The following is a 6,000-nucleotide window of genomic DNA, read 5'->3' as shown; positions in this document are numbered from 1 at the left end:
GCAACGGGAGAGGCCACAACAGAGGGAGGCCCGCATACCACAAAAAAAAAAAAAAAAAAAAAAAAAGATATTCTGGCCACTTTCACCAAAAAGAGTGTTTGAAAATTCAAATTTCATCACAAATTATTCTGAGTGTTCAAGATCAAAAGCAAAGAAAAAAGCTCAATATGAGGGCTTATGATCTAAAAATATGACACTACTACTTTAAGTCAAAAGAAATCTAAATTAAGTGTAAGCATGTTTAAATCCTTTTCAAATTTCTTCTTTGTACATGAATATCAGTCAAGGTAAAATTGTACAAATACAGACCATAATTGTGCTTAACTAATAAAGTTTAAGGGTTAAAACATGGCAATTTCCTAGGAAATATGATTAATGGCAATCATGTAGATTGCCATTACAAAGTATTTTTTGCCTTTCACAAAGTATTTTAGGAACATTCTTTTATTTGATAGGCTTAGACATTACAATATGTTTCAAAAATAGTCCAAACTGGTGAATCAATCCAAGTTTTGATGATTTCAAGCAGACTGTTCAGAGCAGCACTGAGACAGAGTGGCGACACTTCACAGTTCTAAAATGAAACTATTTGCCTGCCAACAAAGTTATGCCCTTTTTAAGGAGTTCATACCACGAGACCACCTCACAAGTGACACCTTTTGATACATTCAGATACTGAACACCTCTGGATACGGGCCAAGAACTGCCTTCCTTATCCATTTCTCCATTGCAGAAATAAGAATGAAATTCCACGGTCGGTATACTGCAATAGCAGTTTTTCCGAGGCTAATAAAATAGTTTGCCACAAACATTTTTTACCTATTAAGAAATCAGCCTGAAGCAAATCCCTGCTGACAGGAAATGAATCTGGTCAGTTTGACACACAGCTTACTCTCCTTGGCTAGCACCTATTATTCATCCTGTATTGGCTATGACTCTTCCTGAAAAACCACCTTCATCTTGTCATTCGAGTTACTGCTCAAGAAGCGCAAAGCTTCCCTACCACCCAATTCCAAATTCCTCTGCCTGGCTTTCAAGGGCTTCATCACCTGACACAACTACCTAAGCTTAGATGCTACCCCCCCCACCATGACTGTTCCTCTCCTCAAAGCCCCCATGACTGACTCATGCTGCTCATTCCACCTGGAGTATTTTCCTTTCTTCCCACACCTGTCCCCACTTCCAGTACTTTCCTTTTTCCCTACATCTGTCCTCCCAAGTCCCACTTCCTACATGAGCCTCTTTCTACTATTCCTACCTACAATGATAGCACTCCTTCTCTGAATTCCTATTATAAAGTCAGTCTGTTTTACAGCTCTTCAATTTGAAATTTCTTAAAGCACTTTCTTAAAAATTTCTCTGTAGCAGCAGTTCACCTTAGTGCCTCCATGATACACAGAAGAATAAAACTCTGAATATATGACCTACCCCTTTGGGTGTACCTGCGATTATGCACAATTTCCAGCCACAACAGCAATATTTCCATTAATTTCTCCTGCACTAAAGAAAGCATAATAAAAAGCCAGTGAATATATTATATTTCAATAAAAGTTAAAAGGAAAAAACCAAAACCTAGTGAGTGGGAATGAGAGGAATGTTATTATATATGTGATCTTGAATATGCTCAATTTACTTTTTCTCTTTAAATAAAGCATTTGCAAACTTTGGCACTTTATTACTATTAATAAATAACTTGTAATACATCTTACAAGTGATCATTCATAATAAGAACGATTAAAAACTGCTATTCTATGTAGCACTTAGCATGCTAGACACATAGAAAGCAATCAATAAATATTCTATTAACCAATTAGTGTGTCTAGCCCATTAATCAATCGCACATAACTATTACAGCTGCTGCAGCTGCCTGATGATAATGATTGATGACGATGACGCAAAGTACAAACACAAAGAACAGTAGCTGAATCTCCTGCTGACGGTCTCTAAAGGAACAAATGACTTCTTATAGGGTGAGTCTAACCACTATTTTAACAGTACAGCATGACCGTGGCACTCCTGAAGTCTATAAAGATCACAGCAGTTTCTGTAGCAATCATCAGGCAACCCTACACCTCTTGTGCAACACTGTGGCTATTAATGCAATCTGGTAAAATTAGTATATGGTAAACTCTATTTGCCAGTGCAGTCAGGGATCAGATAACTTTTGCTCCACCCAAGAGAAAGCCTTCCTGTGACAATGCAAATCTTGTTCTATATTAAAATGGCCCTCATTTTTACAGTAAGGAATTGCCCAAGCATTGGAGTCCCTCATCAACAGTTACAACCCAAATGTATGATCTTTAACTGATATTAAACCATTCTCCAACATTCCAACATGCCCTTAATTGCCAGTCACACAAATAGACTATGATTTGATATTGAGACCCCCCAAATCCTGAAAATGTCAAAAATTCTGGAAATGACATATCCTTCCCTGAAAAATCTCTAAATCTACATCAGATTGCTTATGTATAAATCCATCTATAGATCAACAGTCTTCTGTTTTCTCTAGCCCTGACATTCTAATATTCTAGGAGTAGAGATTGATCTAAGAATAAATTTTTAAACTTATTTTTTAGCGTTGTCAAAGCAGACACTATTTAGAAGTCCTTGTGAAAGTAGAGACAGCAGAAGCATCGGTCTGTCATGCCCTGGAAACTTCCAAACATCAACCAAACAGCCCAAAAGAATGTCCTACTCAACAGTTCCAAGGATGTCATTAATTGCTTCCATCTGTTTCCCTTTCTGTCCCTTCCCCATCCTAGTAAAGTTATTTTTTGCTTCATTTTGCATTCTAAAGTAAAGCATAAAGAGCCCTCATGTTTTAAACTGCAGAATACTTATTTGTCCCCCAAATTTGTTTGATAACCACAGCCATATTGTTTTTGTACTCCAGGCTATATTCAGGTAACATTTCAGAGTGTGGCATATTAAGTCGTGTACTTTTTAAACACTGCTCAGTAAATATTTCAGTTGGTCATAACACAATGTTTTTCCCTGACTCCTCAAGGTGACCAGGGTTCTCCCTGCATGGCATGATAAAGGTTAAAACCTCTGAATGGTTTCATATCCATTAATGATCCTTACCTAAATCAGTGGTTTCATTAAACATTGCATAATCATGACTTTCTAATTCTGTCATTTATTCCACTTTTATTGGTTAGAATTTCCCCCATCAACTAGAGCTATTAGGTTACTGCGAAATAAAGTATGCCCAAGAGAGAAAGGATAGTTACAATTTTTTTTCTTGTGATGAGAACTTTTAAGATCTACTCTCGCAACTTTCAAATATATAATACAGTATTATTAACTATATTCACCATGCTGTACATTATATCTTCATGACTTATTTATAACTGCAAGTTTGTACTTTTTGACTACCTTCCCCATCTTGCACACCCCCCCCACCTCCCCACCTCTGGCAACCACCCACCTGTTCTCTGTACCTATGAATTCATTTTTTTTAATATTCTACATATAAATCATATAGTATTTGTCTTTCTCTGACTTATTTCACTTAGCATAATACCCTCAGGGTCCATCCATGTTGTTACAAACAGCAGGATTTCCTTCTTTTCTATGGCTGAATAATATATTATATATATATATATATCACACCTTTATCAATTCACCCATTGATGGACACTTAGGTTGTTTCCATATCTTGACTATTGTAAATAATGCTGCAGTCAACATGGGGTACAGATATTATTTTCAAGATAAGTGATTTTATTTCCTTAAGATAAATACCCAGGGATTTCCCTCGTGGTGCAGTGGTTAAGAATCCACCTGCCAATGCAGGGGACACAGGTTTGAGCCCTGGTTCAGGAGGATCTCACATGCCGCAGAGCAACTAAGCCCGTGCACCACAACTACTGAGCCTGCACTCTAGAGCCCGCAAGCCACAACTATGGAGCCCGAGGGCCACAAATACTGAAGCCTGCGTGCCTAGAGTCCATGCTCCGCAACAAGAGAAGCCACTGCAATAAGCCCACGCACCGCAACGAAGAGTAGCCCCCGCTTGCCGCACCTAGAGAAAGCCCGCACACAGCAACAAAGACCCAACACAGCCAAAAATAAAAATAAATAAATAAAATTTAAAAAAATTTTTTTAAAAAAGATAAATACCCAGAAGTGGAATTGCTGGATCATGTGACATATCTATTTTTAATTTTTTGAGGAACCTCTGGAACGATAGGACAAATGCCTCTATTCTTTAAATTTCCCATTACCAGAGTAAGGGGCTCGTGTCCTAGTTACCACCAAGGGTGATCAATGAAGTTTTGTTTTGTTTTAAAGTTACCCACTTTTCTGAAAATATCATCACAACTAGGGTACTCCTTAATTTTTCTAAGTCCCCAAGGAAGCCTGTGAGAGAGCACATAGCATATTTCAAAGGTATATCTCTGGGAATAAGCAGAAATGAGTTTCCTGAAGAAATTCATTTACCAGTCAAATGATATTCATAGGCTTGAATGTGAAAGGTTAAAAGGAACTTTTTATAGGGTCATCAAGTCCAACTTGCCCGATATATATTTTTTAACATCTTTATTGGAGTATAATTGCTTTACAATGGTGTGTTAGTTTCTGCTTTATAACAAAGTGAATCAGCTATACATATACATACTTCCCTGATATTGAATCGCCCTATACACTATCTCACCATGCTCTGTACCTTCCAGGGGGTGAGGGGCAAATGGGTACAAGCTAGAGCTGTGGTTTTTTTTATTTTATTTTATTTTATTTTATTTTATTTTTTTTTTTTTTTTTGCGGTACGTGGGCCTCTCACTGTTGTGGCCTCTCCCATTGTGGGGCACAGGCTCCGGACACGCAGGCTCAGCGGCCATGGCTCACGGGCCCAGCCGCTCCGTGGCATGTGGGATCTTCCCGGACCGGGGCACGAACCCGCGTCCCCTGCATCGGCAGGCGTACTCCCAACCACTGCGCCACCAGGGAAGCCCTAGAGCTGTGTTTTTAATGTACAGTAAATGCAAGTTTAATTATACTATGTTTAACTGACAGCATAGGACTCTTAATATTACCATGCTGATGAAATGGCACATAAACAAATTAGGCTCGTACTGGTTAGAGCTGGAAGAAACCCAGGATGCCACCAAGTCCAAAGAGGGCAAGTTTAAAAAAAGACTCCCACAAAACAGACTCCGCAAAAAACAGATGCTTCTGGTACCTTACTTCCTGACACATGAACATTCTGCAGAATTAACAGAAACATAGTTCTGTAGAAGCACCAACTAAAGTAAGTTAGAAATAAGAAGATACCAATATGGGTGAAATTCTCATCTGTTCAATGAAAATAATAGACCATAAGGAGGATAAAAATAAAGCAACACTTTTTGCTTTATTTTAAATTGTGATATATAAGATACATGCAGAAAATTGCACAAAACATATGTATAATATAATGAGTGATTATAAAACAACCACTCACGTAACTGAACAGTTAAATCAAGAAATAGAACATTATTACCACTTTAGAAGCCCCTGCATGCCTCTCCCTGAGTACAGCCCTCTTTCTTCCTCCCAGAGATACCACTACCCAGACTTCTGTGTTCATTATTTCCTTATTCGTCTATATCTTTTTACCTTATAAATATGCATCCCTAAACAACAGTTTATTTCTACATGTTTTTGAACTTTAAATAAATGGAACCTACCTACATATCTATATCTCTATCATTCACTTCCCTTAATTATTTTTCAGATTCATTCATTCTTTTTCTAATTCATAAAATTAACCATTTTAAAATGAAATATTCTCATTCCTTTTTATTACTGATTAATATTCCAATTGATGACTATACCATGATCGTTTTTATCCATTCTACTGTAGATAGACCAGTGGTATCATCATGAACAATGTTGATATCAGTATTTTTGTATATGGATCCTAGTGTAATGGGCATAAGTTCCTTTAGGGAACATACTGGGAGGCAGAGAAATTGCCTATCTTCCACTTTACTAATGCCCAACTGTTTCCC

General features: G+C 37.6%; 1 protein-coding gene across 4 annotated transcripts in view; it reads right to left on the bottom strand.

The window, feature by feature from the left end:
- VCL (vinculin) overlaps window positions 1–6,000 on the bottom strand; it is a 109,745-nt gene that overhangs the window by 69,401 nt on the left and 34,344 nt on the right. The gene's annotated exons all lie outside the window — the stretch shown is intronic.

Source organism: Physeter macrocephalus, chromosome 20 (assembly GCF_002837175.3).
Source record: "Physeter macrocephalus isolate SW-GA chromosome 20, ASM283717v5, whole genome shotgun sequence".
In the NCBI taxonomy this organism is placed as follows: Eukaryota; Metazoa; Chordata; class Mammalia; order Artiodactyla; family Physeteridae; genus Physeter; species Physeter macrocephalus.
This window is presented reverse-complemented; position numbering and strand designations above follow the sequence as displayed.